At 41.2% G+C, this 17,758-nt stretch overlaps 1 pseudogene; it reads right to left on the reverse strand.

Moving 5' to 3' along the window:
- Positions 1 to 458: 458 nt before the first annotated feature.
- Positions 459 to 1,386, reverse strand: LOC139547507 (olfactory receptor 1D2-like; annotated as a pseudogene).
- Between the last annotated feature and the right edge of the window lie 16,372 nt (positions 1,387 to 17,758).

Genomic DNA, 17,758 nt, shown 5'->3' on the forward strand with positions numbered 1-17,758 from the left:
CATTTAGATTCATATTTTAGAATGTAGATTAACCACAGACAATTATTTTGTGATACAAAGTGTTCCACGATATGTGCCTATGAAAATCAAAGCTGTCTCACAGGTTGGTAGAAATGGTAAGATAAATAGGCACATCAGATGGGTCTATATATGGAAAATTACATGTTTTAAAATCTACACAGATTGATTGGTCGAAAGAAAAGACTACTCTTGGTTGACCAAGATGTTTTTGTTGTTGTGTACAGCACTAGTAGAAATGCAGGGAAATAGCATTAGATGCCACAGAAAAATAGGGGAGGGCCTCCCCCCCTACACTTCTAAAACCAAAGTTGCGCCACTTGCGAAAGGTATCAAGAAATAGGGAGCCATTTTACATTGCACCAGTTTTGGCAGAATTTACCGTTATTTTTGTTGACTTCTGATATGAGGAAGTCTGCATGTTGTGTAAGATCATGTAACTAACGTTTCATATCAATGATTTTATGTGCATTACACTTTCTAAAAACTGCCCTTCGAATCTGCTGGAGGTTAAGTCCATATATGACAGGGTTTAAGACAGGTGGTATAATAAGGAATTGTACGGCCATTGCGTTACGCATATTTAGCGTAATATTTACATTATTCCACCCTTGCAATGTGTCAAACAGGGTCACTGTGATGAAAATAAATATTGTTATTAAATGTGGCACACATGTCTGTGTGAACTTAATCCTTCCCTTAGCTGATTTTACACAAGTCCTTACAATCTGACAGTAAGAAAATACAATGAAAAGTATCTCTAAAACATGAACCAATATCATACATTTGTTCAAATTCTGATTGATGGTAATGGGTAAACATGCATGTTTCAGTATAGACGGAATGTCACAGAAGATCTTATCAATGCGAGATCCACACAAAGGAATTCTGACGGCTAAACTAACTGCTGTGAGTCCTGTAAATAAAGGATAACACCAAGAAAATAAGAGTAACTTTCTAACAGTTAAAGATGTCACAATGGTATAGTAGTGGTCTGCATATTGCCACATACCTGTCGTAAGACATCACTGTTAGAGTAGACATTTCACACATGACAGATGTATATATTACATAGGTTTGAGTGAAACATCCACCATAAGATATCACCTGAACATCTGACTGAAGGTCCAGTAACAACTTGGGGTAGAAACCAGCAGTTCCATACAATCCATTGACACATAAACTACACAGAAAGATATACATGGGCTCATGGAGACCTTTCTCCTGAATGATTGTTATGATCAGAGTCAGATTCACAGTGATGATGAGGTATGTGATAAGAGACAAGAGAAAATATACTGATTTGTTGATAAATGTCTCTTGTAAGCCAAAGAGATAAAAGAACTTGACTTGGGTTGAGTTCTCCATAGCTTTTGTTAATTTTCTTCCTCTGGTCAATGCAGCAATTCTTAGTCCTTACAAGGTTTCAGTGTGTATGCAGGTGAATGAATTCAAGTGTGAATCATTTGATTCTGTTTAGGCTCAGACTAAACACAATAGTTTTAACAAAACTAATTCACATCCTCCCTCAATCTTATTTCTCAACAAAAAAAGTTCCCAAAATTACCAGTGCATGATCAGACTTCTGAGGTGTAAAATAAAAAAATAAAACTTGTATCCATGAAATGTCTTCTATCTTGACAGAGGAGACTGCTCCAATAACTTGTCCTGTTAGCCTCTAAATATACCATAGTGTATGCTCACATGGGATTGGTTGCATCACTGCCTGTTATGGCAACTGCTTGGCCTCCGACCGCAAGGCATTACAGAGGGTAGTGCCTTGCGGTCGGAAGTTATGTGTCGGACGTTATCGATGAGGCATTCAATGACCACAAGGAGATGTTGCATGATGGTCGTTTTCAGATTGTTCTCGGGACTTGTCTAGTTCCCTCTAAATTACTATGATGTCACTGAGGAGCAATTTCTGAGGAGCAATTTCTCACCACTTAAATTTGAGTCATTAGGACATTGTGTGATCAAATCAAATTGTATGAGTCACATGCATCGAATATAACAGTGAAACAGTGAAATGCTTACTTATGAGCCCCAAACCAACAATGTAGTTAAAAAAATAAAAATAAGAATAAGAAATAACAGGCACAAGTAATTAAAGAGCAGAAGTAAAATAACAATAGTGAGACTATATACAGGGGGTACCGGTACAGAGTCAATGTGCGGGGGAACCGGTTAGTCGAGGTAAAGGAGGTAATATGTGCATGTAGGTAGAGTTATTAAAGTGACTATGCATAGATAATAACAGAGTAGCAGCATAGAGTAGCCATTTGATTAGATGCTCAGGAGTCTTTTGGCTTGGGGGTAGAAGCTGTTTAGAAGCCTCTTGGACCTAGACTTGGTGCTCCGGTACCGCTTGCCATGCGGTAGCAGAGAGAACAGTCTATGACTAGGGTGGCTGGAGTCTGACGATTTTTGGACCTTCCTCTGACATCGCCTGTTATAGATGACAGGAAGCTTGACCCCGGTGATGTACTGGGCCGTACGTACTACCCTCTGTAGTGCCTTGCGGTCGGAGGCCAATCAGTTGTCATACCAGGCAGTGTTGCAACCAGTCAGGATGCTCTCAATGGTGCAGCTGTAGAACCTTTTGAGGATCTGAGGACGCATGCAAAATCTTTTCAGTCTCCTGAGGGGGAATAGGTTTTGTCGTGCCCTCTTCACTACTGTCTTGGTGTGCTTGGACCATGTTAGTTTGTTGGTGATGTGGACACCAAGGAACTTGAAGCTCTCAACCTGCTCCACTACAGCCCCGTCAATGAGAATGGGGGAGTGCTCGTGTCCTCCTTTTCCTGTAGTCCACAATCATCTCCTTTGTCTTGATCACGTTGAGGGAGAGGTTGATGTTCTGGCACCACATGGCCAGGTCTCTGACCTCCTCCCTATAGGGTGTCTCGTTGTTGTCTGTGATCAGGCCTACCACTGTTGTGTCATCGGCAAACTTCATGGTGTTGGAGTTGTTCCAGGCCGTGCAGTCCTGAGTGAACAGGGAGTACAGGAGGGGACTGAGCACACACTCCTGAAGGGCCCGTGTTGAGGATCAGTGTGGCAGATGTGCTATTACCTACCTTTACCACCTGGTGCCGGCCCGTCAGGAAGTCCAGTTTCAGAGGGAGGTGTTTAGTCCCAGGGTCCTTAGCTTTTTGATGAGTTTTGAGGGCAATATGGCTTTGAACTCTGGACTGTAGTCAATGAATAGCATTCTTACATAGGTGTTGCTTTTGTCCAGGTGTTAAAGGGCAGTGTGGAGTGCAATAGAGATTGCATCATCTGTCGATCTGTTAGGGCAGTATGCAAATTGCAGTGAATCTAGGGTTTCTGGGATAATGGTGTTGTGAGCCATGACCAGCCTTTCAAAACACTGCTACGGGTCGGTAGTCATTTAGGCAGGTTACTAGTGTTCTACACGTCCCTGCAAACAAAAAAAAGTTAGGACATCCCTGGAATGTCACAAAATGGTCATCTAAAGTTGTCAGGACGTGTTGTCATGGGCTGCTTAAGGTTGTCTAGTTCCCGGTTTATCCCGGGGATGTTTTTGGGATGGTTCCCTGGAGTTCTAGTTCCCGGATTGTCCCAGGGATGTCCCTGAGTATATTTAAGACGTTCTTGGGAAGTTGTCATGGTCCCCTTGAGGTTTTTGCTCCCAGGTGTCCATAAACCATTATAAAATCAATGGTATGGTTGTTCAGGTAAGTGGTACGCTGGTCAGCTAAAAATAATTTTCAAATCTTTGACAGGATTACTTAGTACTGACTTTTCATCATGACCCCACCTGGGATTTGAACTTGGGGTATACTGATGTTTCTGCTTTGCCACAAAGTCTGTTGAATTTCAGAAGTCACCCCTCTGCACATCCATTACCTATAATACATCTCTGTGCAGCAAAACAGTGCCAGCTCCACAGTAATTTTAGTTATCTGTATAACGTATACCCGGAGAGTCAGGAAGCGGATACAGAAGGTGAGTTTAATAATAATATACATGAAGAAAGTACAAAACAGGAGAAGTGTACTGAACGTATTCAAAAATGCCTCACTGCGGTGGCGGTCCACCAGATCCTTCTGACGGCGGGCTGGAGCCTCATGTGAGCGGCGTTCCACACCTCTGCTCGCCGGAACCACTCATCGACTGCAGGGGCCGCGGTCTAGCTCAGAGTCCTCAGAGCCAAGGCTAGATAATATCCCAGAACGCACTGGAAGGGAGTCAACCCGGTGTAGGTGTGACGAAGTGAGTTCTGTGCGTAATCCACCCAGGGAAATAACTGGGGCATCTCACCCTACCGGTCCTGGCAGTGATTCCTCAACAACCTCCCCAGCTCTTGGTTGGTCTTCTCCACCTGCCTGTTAGACTGAGGCCGGTACCTGGATGTGAGGCTTACCGTGGCCCCCAGCTTCTCCATAAAGGCTTTCCAGACCCGCGACATGAATTGGGGACCACAGACGGAAATGATGTCCTCCAGATGGTCATTGAATACATAACGAACATGAGTTGACATAGTGGGCGATGTCCTGTGCCAAGGTGGGCCACCAGTATTTATCGGACAGGGATTAGATGGTGCGGGGTGATACCTGGGTGTCCAGCAGTGAGGGATGTGTGTACCCAGGTCAACAACCGATCTCTCTCCCCTGTGGGGACATAGATGCGCTCTGGAGGGTAGGTGGCAGGAGCGGGTTCCTTCCAGAGCCTGACAGATGTCCACATCTAAGTCCCAAAACACGGGTCCAACGGTACTGGAGGACCGATTGATAGGCTGGAGGACACTCACAGGACCCTCCACTGCCGTGGAACCACGGTAAAGCAGGTGTGGTAAAGCAGGTTGTCTGGCATCCTGGTCCCCGGGCGGTGATTCTCATCTTTGACCAGGAGATGGTAGGGTTATGAAGTTGGAGGCACGGGAGGCTGAGGATGACTGTGTACGGGTGGTGATGAAGTGAAGGCTTTCCTGGTGCTTGCGTCCCACTGTGAGGGTGAGGGGGTACTGTGACATAATTGTGCCAGATCCCAATGGTCACATATCCAGAGCTTGGACAGGAAAAGGAGAGGGGTTATGAAGTTAAATTCAGGGAGGAGGCAAGGGCCTGGTCGATAAAGTCCTCTAGAGTTGTAGAGACAACACTTCAGGGACAGCCAGCAGTGAAATGGGAACCAGCAAGAGTTTGGCGGAAAACAATTATTTTATTTGTTCACCTTTATTTAACCAGGTAGGCTAGTTGAGAACAAGTTCTCATTTACAACTGCGACCTGGCCAAGATAAAGCAAAGCAGTGTGACACAGACAACACAGAGTTACACATGGAGTAAACAATAAACAAGCCAACAACACAATAAACAAGTCAATGACACAGTAGAACAAAGAAAGTCTATATACAGTGTGGTGTGTGCAAAAGGCATGAGGAGGTAGGCAATAAATAGGCCATAGGAGCGAATAATTACAATTTAGCAGATTAACACTGGAGTGATAAATGAGCAGATGATGATGTGTAAGTAGAGATACTGGTGTGCAAAAGAGCAGAAAAGTAAATCAAATAAAACAGTATGGGTGGGTCTGGGTGGGCTATTTACAGATGGACTATGTACAGCTGCAGCGATCGGTTAGCTGCTCAGATAGTTGATGTTTAAAGTTGGTGATGATAATGGATTACTCACACCTACCTTGGGATACGGAAGGTCACAGGGCCGCCCCTCTACTCTAGTGGACCCCAGGGTTAGGACGCACCGGATACCACTGAAGCTGGTGCCGCTCCTGGCCACAATAGGGACAGAGTGCTAGCTGTCTCCGGCGAACCCTACTGCCATGGGTTCAGGCTCTGCCTCAGGACAGCCAAAGGAGGGAGGTGAGTGGCGAGGTCGACACCGGCGCACCCGAAGAAGGTTAAGATAAATGGCCATCGTGATGAGAATGTCCAAGGATATGTTGTCTGCTGAATAGAGTGCGGAGCACATGTTCATTCCATGCGCTGGAGGCTGCTACAGTCCGAAAGGTGAGGAAGTACTCCGCAGTTGGCCGTTGCCCCCTCCAACGCCTGTCCGGTTAGCAGAGAAATTACTATGGCAACCTTTGACCTCTCTGTGGTGGGGGCTCCCATCTGATAGGCGGAATATACCTAGGTGGATGACTGGTTAGACTGGGGGACTGGCTCACTGTGATGACCCGTGGTAGGAGGCCCTCCATGAGAGGTATGGAGAACCTCGCTGGTGGTGTCGAGCAAGTGGAGAGCCTCCTTCATGGTCGTACACAGTAGAGCCAGCCAGTCGTGGTGTTGGTGGAGTAGAGGACCCTATTCCTCGACCATCTGGAAGATGGTGTAATCTTCTGCTGCTTCCATAATATCTGAGGCAGTATTCTGTAATGTTCACGCAGGGAGTCAGGAAGCAGGTGCAGAAGCTGAGTTTAATAATAATAAACATTTAGAAAATACAAAACAGGAGACTCATACTGACTGAGGCTGCTGAGGGCTATATGAAGGGAGAGAAATCAGGGTGGTAATGAAGTCCAGGTGTGCTTAACGATGGGGCGCAAGTGTGCGCAATGATGGTTGCCATCTTTAGGTGGGTTGCCAGGACCGGTGGTTGACAATCAGTTAATCTGACTATTCTCTTATCATTGATTTCATTTTCTTATTTAAACTATTTGAGTTTAGGTTTTCAGTATAGTTGTCTAATGTTGGTGGGGCATATTATTTGGTTTTAATCGTACTCCAGAATCACTACAAGTATAATAGTTTTACTTGAGTGTATTTTTAACAGAGCTGAGATTTACTTTGAAGTGTAAAGTGTAGGAATAAAAGTGAAATCAGTCATTGACAGACACGGTGGCATAGCAGGAATATGGGAATGCTATGCAGGAATATCGGAATGCTATTCAGGAAGAGGTTGAGAGTTAAAGTCCCATGTGAGGACATATTTGAATAGTAATTACTGTATGAATGAACATGCACAATGTAATCATTTACAGTATGTCAAATATGTTAGTTGAAAACATATGGTAAAAGCACTGTGTAGGGGGGTTTCCCTAACATTGCAAAAGACAAAGAGCTGTGAATGGATCAGTGGTTCACAAATCAGGGACTTGATGGGCTTGCCAACAGTAGCAAGGAGTGATGTGTAATGAAACAAGGGTATGCATGCCCTGGATATCTATTTTTTTGGGGGGGGGGAATGTTTCTTTTCTACCGTCAAGTGAAAAACTGGGAACTATAAAAAAGATCCAGGGGACAATGACACAATGTCCCAAGAATGTCCTAAAAACGCAGTGGCGAACCGAGACTATTCAACCTAGCCTTCAGAGGGAACAAAGATTTTTCAATAGCCTATGTTTAATCAAACCAAAAAAACAAGAAAAATAACAGACACCATAGCTTCACTTAATGAGCTGAAATTCGAAGGGCATGCCCGGCATATATAGGTGGGATGGGATGATGGAAACCGAGGGTTGGAATCTGGAACTGAAGATGAGTGAGAGTGAAGTTGCTCCATAATATGACGGTTAAAAAAATACAAAAACAAAAAATCATCAATGACACAAAAAAGGTTGTTACATCCAATGCCTGGGCTGGTTGCTCCTGTGGGTCCACTGGATGGGCGCATCTGCTAGATGACTAAAATGTAATGTAAATGTTGACGAGCTTCACTGCAGGTGGATTGTACGTTTAAAAGTTTAAAAAATATATATAATAAAGATTACAACATCATCCACCTTGAAGTTGATAACATCTGCTGCTGATGCAGTTGTCGTCGCCATTGTCACACTATTAAAACACACGCTAGCTACTAGCGTGGGAAGATTACTGCTTGCTATTGCCTCTGATTCTTTACTCTTGCGCACTCAGTAGTGACGTACTGTCACGCCCTGACCGTAGAGATCCTTTTTATGTCTCTATTTTGGTTGGTCAGGGCGTGAGTTTGGGTGGGTATTTTATGTCTGGTGTTCTATGTTGTCCTTGTTTTGTATTTCTGTGTGTTTGGCCTGGTATGGTTCTCAATCAGAGGCAGCTGTCTATCGTTGTCTCTGATTGAGAATCATACTTAGGTAGCCTGTTCCCACCTGTGTTTGTGGGTGGTTGTTTCCTGTTTAGTGTTTGTTTTCACATTTCAGGACTGTTCGATTGTCGTGTTTTTTGTTTTGTCAAGTGTTGCGTATTTTTATAAAAAAATATGAACACGCTGCACCTTGGTCCTCTTCTCCTTCTCCCGACGACGTGCGTTACACGTACCTAGATAAGTCACTTATTTTTTTTGTACAGTACCACTCATTGCAAGTCAAAATGTGGTTGGTTCATTCCATTCTCACTCCACAATTTTGCTCTAATACAGTTGAATGACAGGGAAAGGGGATACCTAGTCAGTTCACAACTGAATGCATTCAACCAAATTGTGTCTTCCGCATTTAACCCAACCTCTCTGAATCTACATCATCAGCGCCCAGGGAGCAGTTGTTGTCGGGGGTTAACTGCATTGAACGGGAGATTTTTGCACCTTACCAGCCCAAGGATTCGAATCAGTGACCTATCGGTTACTGACTCACTCTTAACCGCTAGGCTACCTGTCACCCAGCTTCTGAAGGCCTAGGCAATGGCTGGCTGAACTAGCTGGATTTTTCTACCCAGAGACCACCAAAGAAAACCCCTGATATTTTTGCTTCAGTATTAACCCTACTCTTTCCAAAATGAATTTAAAAAAACTGAAGAGATGCTATCAGAATATCATTAAATTATTGATAAGATGAATTAGAATTTAAAACGGAATCTAAAAAGTCATCGGGGAAGCCCCCAGGAATAACCGGGAACTAAACAAAACCTCTAGGGGACCATGTCACAACATCCTGACCGATGATTTTGTGACATTCCGGGGACGTCCCAACAACAAATTTTTGTTTGCAGGGAACCAATCCAAACATCTGCCAGCAGAACATACATTTTCACACCAATTCTGAATACTGTATAAAACCAGAATGGTTCTAAAACAGCCTAGGGAACACCATATTTAATTGGTGAATTATAAAGATCAGATACCTAATATTACATAAAACATTCTCAGTGACAATACACAAAACCATTTTTTAAATAATCTTTGGGCTACAGAGAAACTATGGCAAAATGCCAAATATTTGTATAGTCAAATATAGCAACTTAAAAAACACAAAACTGTAACGACTCTCGTGGGTTGAAGAAGGAGACCAAGGTGCAGCGTTGTAGGCGTTCATGATTTTTAATAAAACTGAACACCGCAACAAAATAACAAAGTAGAAAACGAAAGCGAACCGTTCTGTCAGGCAACAAAACAGCTAAACAGAAAATAACTACCCACAAAACACAGGTGGGAAAAAAGGCTGTCTAAGTATGATTCACAATCAGAGACAACGATAGACAGCTGCCTCTGATTGGGAACCACTCAGCCAAAAACAAAGAAATAGAAAACATAGAAATAAAGAAACTAGAATGCCCACCCTAGTCACAGCCTGGCCTAACCAAAATAAAGAATAAAAGCCTCTCTATGGCCAGGGCGTTACAAAAACACTAAATTCAATATTACAAAAATAGGTTAAGGCCTAGTTCCTTTTTACAAGCCTGCCTGGTTTTAATGATCCTAATGCCATACATAATAGGATTTAAAAGTATAGGAGGACAATGTGCAGTATCATGTCTGCCTTGTAGAATCACAAATAAACAGTCAAAGGAGAAGTTCAGCAAAGAGGCTATATGTGGTATACAAGTGTTAAACACTTTCTGTTTAGTCTCTTTTGAAGACAAACATATTTCTAGTATTCTTACATATGAGTATATGTTAGGAAATATAGTACATGCCAAAGAAAGCACAGTTACAACAAGACCCCATATGATATTTTCGTGTAATATTTGAACAGGCAAGCTTGACTACCGACTAGTTATCACAATACACACTGTCTATAACATTACCGCAAACTCAGGGATATAATGATGACATCCATGAAAAATAATACAACCAGGACAGCAGAATTAAGACACTAATGATTTTAGTTTTTGTAATATTGTTATACAGTAGAGCGGTGGTTCCCAAACCTTTTCACTCGGGCCCCCTCATCACTGGGGAACATGTCTTATGTGTGTTCATGTGATATCTGAACCATCAAAGCGTCAATACAGGACTAAGATCGAATCGTACGACACTGGCTCCGACACTCGTCGGATGTGGCACAACACATCCAGCCAGGGGCATCATGCTCCCCAAAATGTTGAGGGGGCACTGATGAGCAAAATGTATATCTTTGAATGTACCCACAAGTGTCACGGAACTCGTCTGAAGTCGATAACTCTGATTTGCCAACTTATTTCTGTACCGCCCGAACCGTTTGAGCTATCTACTAATACATGTATGACCCCACTATGGAAAGGGGAGACTCTCACGAACTCGATGGTGTTCTCTGTTTTGCTCAGTGTCACAGGACTCATCTGAAGGTAACCCATACAAACAAATGGAAGTACGGAGGTAGTTTTGTGCCAACAAAAATAAGGGGTTAAATATGTGTCCAAAAAAACGCAAATATTTCCTTAGCTTTCTTATATCTCTAAAATATATGCCTAACACTTCGAAACCTTATTCGTTGTGATTTATTTTTTGGATTGTCTTTTTTGACATTTACGAATGTGTTATTAATTGCGTATCGATGAGCTGTAGTAATAAAGGCCAAATTCAATATTTTATCAAATAATTTGTCAATGTTTTTTTTTCATATACCTAAAGATCCTACACCTGTAGTACACAGGCCTGACTAATATTAGGCTTAGGGATGACTGAAACACAATACCCTTATGCCTGCAACTTGACAGATGGCCACTTGTTTTAGTCTTGCTGGAAATTGCAATCATTACAAAGATAACTCATTTGGGATTTCAGTGTTTTGAAATGCACTCTATTTATAGGGAATTTCTTCAAGGGAAGGTAAAACATTATATGTAATATTGTGTGTTTGAGACATAACATAAAGTGCATACCACATAGAAACGCAGAGACATTGGGATGTTAAGTAACGACTTGGATGCCTGTCCATTATCCTAATGCCTTAGGGTGTTTACTGTATTTGTTGGCCGTCAGTCTTCAGAAAACAGGTCATTAGTCCACTGTATCTCTCAATTCCCTTGAAAACCTTATAGCAACACCTACCTGTGAGATCAGAGAGACTGAAACAACAACAAAGGTAGGCCTTGGTTACCGTCTCTTGCCTCTCGTTAGGCCAATTGAAGGGTTAGTCCCAGGGAGGTTTAGAGTGGCATTAGGCTTAATGTCCTCCCTTCAGACTGGTCTGATGTGAATGATGCAACAATATTGAACTGGGCCTAACAAACACATATTGTTGATCATACTATGTTGACCTGTGACCTGAGAGTGAAAATTATGATAAGGTCAAGAATATGTAAAATGGTGTTAGCTTCTCAAGCTTGATCTATCTGCTAGGAGAATAGAAAATAGAATAGTTAAACTTTGGCTTGAACTGTGTGTCATTAAAAATCATTGTCACAACTACTCAATAGGGAAATTGGCATGTTCAGATATCTTGTACGTTAACATATACACCTCAACTATAAAGATTATTAGAATCTATTCCTACACCATAATCATTGCAGTTTGCCTAAATGTAACCAAATCTGGACAAACTAAAGTGATGACAACATGTGTCTCAAATGTAATAATTTTTGATTTTTTTTTCTTCTAAATTCAAAAAAAAAAAAAAAGTATCCCCTTTTCTCCCCAATTTTCATGGTATCCAATCGCTAGTAATTACTATCTTGTCTCATCGCTACAACTCCCGTACGGGCTCGGGAGAGACGAAGGTCGAAAGCCACGCGTCCTCCGAAGCACAACGCAACCATCAATGTGTCGGAGGAAACACCGTGCACCTGGCCCCCTTGGTTAGCGCGCACTGCACCCGGCCCGCCACAGGAGTCGCTGGAGCGCGATGAGACAAGGATATCCCTACCGGCCAAACCCTCCCTAACCCAGACGATGCTAGCCCAATTGTGCATCGCCCCACGGACCTCCCGGTCGCGGCCGGCTGCGACAGAGCCTGGGCGCGAACCCAGAGACTCTGGTGGCGCAGCTAGCACTGCGATGCAGTGCCCTAGAACACTGCACCACCCGGGTGGCCCGTAATAACTTTTTAAAACGTAATACTTGGTTGTTCATTTGAGCTGTTCCACAGCAGATTTGATATTGAGTCATATATCACACCAAATTGGGGAGAAACTATCTGTATTTTTTGATTATTTCACCTGCTATAAATTCAATCAACTATGGAGATAGAACACAAAAGATTGTCATTGCAATACAGAACAAGATATTTGTAAATTTTGGAGGATACATTTTTTTTATTTTACTAATTTTACAGTGGGAGAAAAACAATTTATTAAATATAGTATATATTTTGTTATTAAATGTAAAATGTGTATTTTGATACATTTGTAGTTGATATAAAGTTCTACACTTAATCTTGAGAATCTCAACCATTCAGGACAACTAAAAGCTAGGAAAAGGTTCAGCAATCTTTCTGTGTAGTGTTCTCAAGATTAAGCATTGATGGATCAATTCCATTTAACCTATACTGTATTATTTAAATTACACAGTAGCTGTTTTTCACATGGTCAAATAAAATCACAGAATTGTTAACCTTGTCAATCACCTCCCCAGACATGTCAGTAATCTCCATCAACCAATCATTTGCCTAAGCACTTACCTAACCCCCACAGTAGGCTGAGAGTCACACCATGACAATTTAATTATTTGTGTCATTGGAGTTCAAGTGAACACACTGCTGTATACTGGGTGTTTTCTTCCTTTAAAAAGGTCAGTGATGTGATAGTAGTTTAGTGTGGAATAGTCCACTGACACAGAACATACATATTGGTCCGATCCTTCATACTCCTCAGACGAAGAGAATCGTTACACAGTGTCTTAAAGTACTTTTATTTCATTATAATAACTGTGTTATACGTCTCCATAGTTTTTGCGAACACAGTGTTTATTGTCGTTATATGTATGGAAAGAAGCCTTCATGAACCAATGTATCTGTTTCTGTGCAGTTTGTTTGTAAATGACTTGTATGGGAGCACTGGTTTGTTTCCTGCTCTCATGACTCATTTGGTTTCAGATGACCATACAGTTTCCACTGTGTGCTGTTACCTACAGATATTCTGCATATAAACATAAGGAACTATTGAATTCAGCAATTTAGCAGCGATGTCCTATGACAGGTACCTTGCTATATGTTCTCCACTACAGTATAACAACATAATGACACCCAACAGGGTGTGTATTTTAATGTGTCTAATATGGTTGTACTCTTTTGCTAAAAGCATCAAAACACTGTCTTTAACCATTCGTTTGTGATTGTGTGGAAACGTCATAGACAAAGTGTATTGTGACAACTACCTGGTAGTAAAACTTGTCTGTTCAACTTCAGACACGACAGTTAATAACATCTATGGACTCTGTAGTAGTGTTATGGGTGTCCCTGTACCTTTATTACTATTGTATTCTCTTATATTAAGATTGTGACTATTTGTTTGAAATCTTCCATCGAGACCAGACAGAGTTTTCAGCACCTGTACTCCTCATCTGGCCTTGCTGCTCAACTTCTCTTTCAGCTATTTCTTAAATCTGGTCCAGAGTAGATTTGATAGCCCTATGAAAAATGTTCCAACTGTACACACCATTTTGTCGGTGTACTATCTCATGTGGCAGCCACTTTTAAATCATATTGTGTTTGGAGTTAGGATTGTATTGTGTTTGGAGTTAGGATGGCTAAAATCAGACAGGCTTGTAAAAACATTATACCTGTAGGTCTGTACCCAAAACATAAGCTAAACATTAGTGTGACCTGTCCTGATTGTTCAATATTTGTTATGTTGACTTGTGTGTTGTTTACTTATAGGTGCAATAATGAATGGTGGTGAGGATGGTGAAAATCAGACTTGTAAAACATTTGCTGATTTGTATAAAATTGTCATTTACCTTTTATTCACTTTCTGATCTCCATTGACTATCTGTCCCTCAAAGAGTGTACTTTAAAATGCACTTCCTTGTCTACAAATCGCTGAATGGAATCGGACCCGCCTACCTGTAAGACCTACTCTTCCCCTATGAACCTCCATGTACCCTAAATTTAAGCCATGCCAAGTGCTCCTCCATACCACCAGAACCTGTATAAACACAATGGAGGGCCATTTTTTATCTCAGGGTTGCTCAGACTGTTGGGGCCTTTTAAAGCAGGCCTTAAGACTCATCTCTATAAGCCTTTATCTTTCCTTCTAGACTTTGATTGTTGCTTTCATGATTTGGTTATATATGTTTTGTACTCATTTTTTAGTACATTTATTATTTTCTGCACTTTGAGATTACTATTTTATAGTGAAAAACACTTTATAAATTATTATTATTATTTAATTAAGAAAAACAGAAGTTCATTAGTTTGAAAACCTTACTTAAATGGAATGTGTCACGCCCTGGCCTTAGTATTCTTTGTTTTCTTTATTATTTTAGTTAGGTCAGGGTGTGACATGGGAAGTTTGTGTGTTTTGTCTAGTTTAGGGTGTGTGTATTGTTTAGGGGGTGTTGTATAGTGTATGGGGTTGTGTTCAGGAGAGAGTTCTAGGAAAGTCTATGGTTGCCTGGTTTGGTTCTCAATCAGAGACAGATGTCATTAATTGTCTCTGATTGGGAGCCATATTTAAGGCAGCCATAGGCTTTAGGTGATTGTGGGAGATTGTCTATGTTGAACGTAAGTAGCTTGTGTGTGCACTTTCGTTTGTAGCTTCACGGTTGTTTGTTGTTTTGTATAGTTTGTATAAGTGTTTCGTTTCGTGTTCATCTTCGTCGTAAAATAAAAGAAGATGTATTCATATCACGCTGCGCTTTGGTCCATTCATTCACCTCAAGACGACCGTGACAGAATGCTAAACTGTCTGGAATGAAATGCTAAACTGTCTGGATCGATACACTGGATGTAAATATGTAAAAGGTACCCTTACCTGGCACCCTTACATACTGTACATCGCTAATGGAAAATAAGCCCTTTAGGGTACATACAAGCTTGGGGATTGTTTGACATTTTGAGAGAGAAATCCAAGGAAATACAGATCTCAAACTATATTCTGCCTGAGATCTGGATGCATGTCATGTTTTCTGAGGGACAACTGTTCTATGTAACATGATATCTTTGTGCCAGCTATCTGACAGATGACCAGCTTTGGTATTCCTAAGAAATGTTGAGTCATACCAGAAAGTCAACTACCTGGGACACAAGAAGAACCTGTTGCCTAATTTGGATCTCTTATTATGTCCTAACAAACTCCAGATAATTATATATTTGTTATTTGAAAATAACAAATATACTGCATATACTGTATTTCGGAGAAATCGGAGGACCAGATACACATTTACATTTTAGTCACTTAGCAGACGCTCATATCCAGAGCAACTTACAGTTAGTGCATTCATCTTAAAATAGCTAGATGGGACAACCACATACCAATCTTGTTTTTCTAAGGTCACTGTGCAGATATGTTTGACCCATAGAATAAAATAATACAGTAAGGGTAATGATGATGTATTGTATGTATAACACACATTGGTCATGTACTCCATTCATCCTGTAAAAAGCTGTAGAAAGTTTTGTAGTTCTGTCATTGAAAATGATGTGCAAAACACCAGTATCTTTTTTTACTCCCTGTATACCTTACCATGGGGAAAGCAGAGGCCAATAACAAGAGCATAATAAACATGTTTATTGAGTCATTAGGTCCCAGGTCATTAGTCCACTCGATCACCTCGTTCCCTGGGAACCAATTAATGCAGTTATTAACCTGTAGTGCTCTGAGGGGCTCAAGGAGAGGCACGGCTTGTCTTGACTGCATACCAAATTGTACCCTATTCCCAATATTGACCAGAGCCCTCTGGTCAAAGGTGGTGCACTATACAGGGAATAGAGTGCCATTTGGGACGCACTCCTTCTGTCATAGCCTCTGGGAGTGTAGGACCTGAACGTGTACTATAGGCCTAGGATAGCCTAGAGTGACAATAAGGTGACAATAAGTTGTCACGTTCCTGACCTGTTTTCCCTTGTTTTGTATTTATTTAGTATGGTCAGGGCGTGAGTTGGGTGGGTTGTCTATGTGTTGTTTTCTATGTTGGGGTTTTGTGTGTTCGGCCTGGTATGATTCTCAATCAGAGGCAGCTGTCAATCGTTGTCCCTGATTGAGAATCATACTTAGGCAGCCGGGGTTTCACGTGTTTTTTGTGGGTGTTTGTCTACCGTGTTAGTGTTTTCACCACACGGTACTGTTTCAGTTTTCTGCACTTTTCTGCACTTCGTTTATTGTTTTGTATTTCAGTGTTCAGTTTCGGTTTTAATAAATCATCATGAGCATGAACCACTCTGCATATTGGTCCGATCCTTCTCCCCTCTCCTCGTCCGATGAGGAGGACGATATAGACTATCGTTACATAAGTGTCATCACTTTTTTATTTATTTAACCTTTATTTAACTAGGCAAGTCAGTTAAGAACAAATTCCTAATTACAATGACGGCCTACTTGTAACCCCCCCCCCCCCCCCCCCCCCCCACACCCCCACCCGGGCTTTAAATGTAATAAATTTACTACTTTTCCTTTGAATGTAAGAAGTAATGTTTTAAGGAACTCAGTCGGACTTTCAACTTGCTCTTGAAAGATATAATAGACGAATGCACAAGGTGCAATTTCGATATTGGGTAGTGCAGTTTACCTGTTGTCATGTCAGTCATTGCAGACAGACTGCTGTTTATACTGTAACTTGTCAGAAATGTCCAGATCGACTAGCTCATGTCAGCAAACATGTTTTAGCCCATTGATTTTGTTGTAATGTTTGCGTCACCAGATATCACATGAACACACATGAGACACGTTCCCCAATGATGAAGGGAGGCCCGAGTGAAAATGTTGGGGAACCACCACTCTACTGTATAACAATATTATGAAACCTAAAATAATTAGTTGCTTATTTCTGCTGTCCTGGTTCGATAATTTTTTCATCAACGCCATCCCTATCTCCCTGAGTTTGTAACTGTAATTTTGTGGTAATGTTATAGACAGAGTGTATTGTGACAACTACTTAGTCAAGCTTGCTAGTTAAAATACTACACAAAAATATCATATGGGGTCTTGTTGTAGCTGTGCGTTCTTTGCCATGTACTATATTTCCTAACATATACTCATATGTAAGAATTCTAGAAATATGTTTGTCTTCAAAAGAGACTAAACAGAAAGTGTTTAACACTTGTATACCACATATAGCCTCTTTGCTGAACTTCTCCTTTGGCTGTTTATTTGTGATTGATACTGCACATCTTCCACCTACACTTTTTACTAGTTTATTTTCTAATATGTTCACCACTTTTCAATCCTGTTATGTATATCTTCATTAGGATCATGTTAAACCAGCCAGGCTTGAAAAAAGGTGCTAGGCCTTAACCCTTAAACATAACTTGATTGTTTCTTTTTTAAATATGTAGTGAAGTGTTTAGTTGCTATAATTGACAATACAAATATGTGGCATTTTGGCATAGTTTCTCTGTAGCCCAAAGATGATTAATTACATAAAGTGTATCATGTATTGTCACTGAAAGAATGTTTTATGTAATTGTAGGTATCTGATCTTTATAATTCACCAATTAAATATGGTGTTCCCCAAGGCTCTGTTTTAGAACCATACTGGTTTTACAG

The sequence above is a fragment of the Salvelinus alpinus genome, chromosome 21 (assembly GCF_045679555.1).
Source record: "Salvelinus alpinus chromosome 21, SLU_Salpinus.1, whole genome shotgun sequence".
Lineage (NCBI taxonomy): Eukaryota > Metazoa > Chordata > Actinopteri > Salmoniformes > Salmonidae > Salvelinus > Salvelinus alpinus.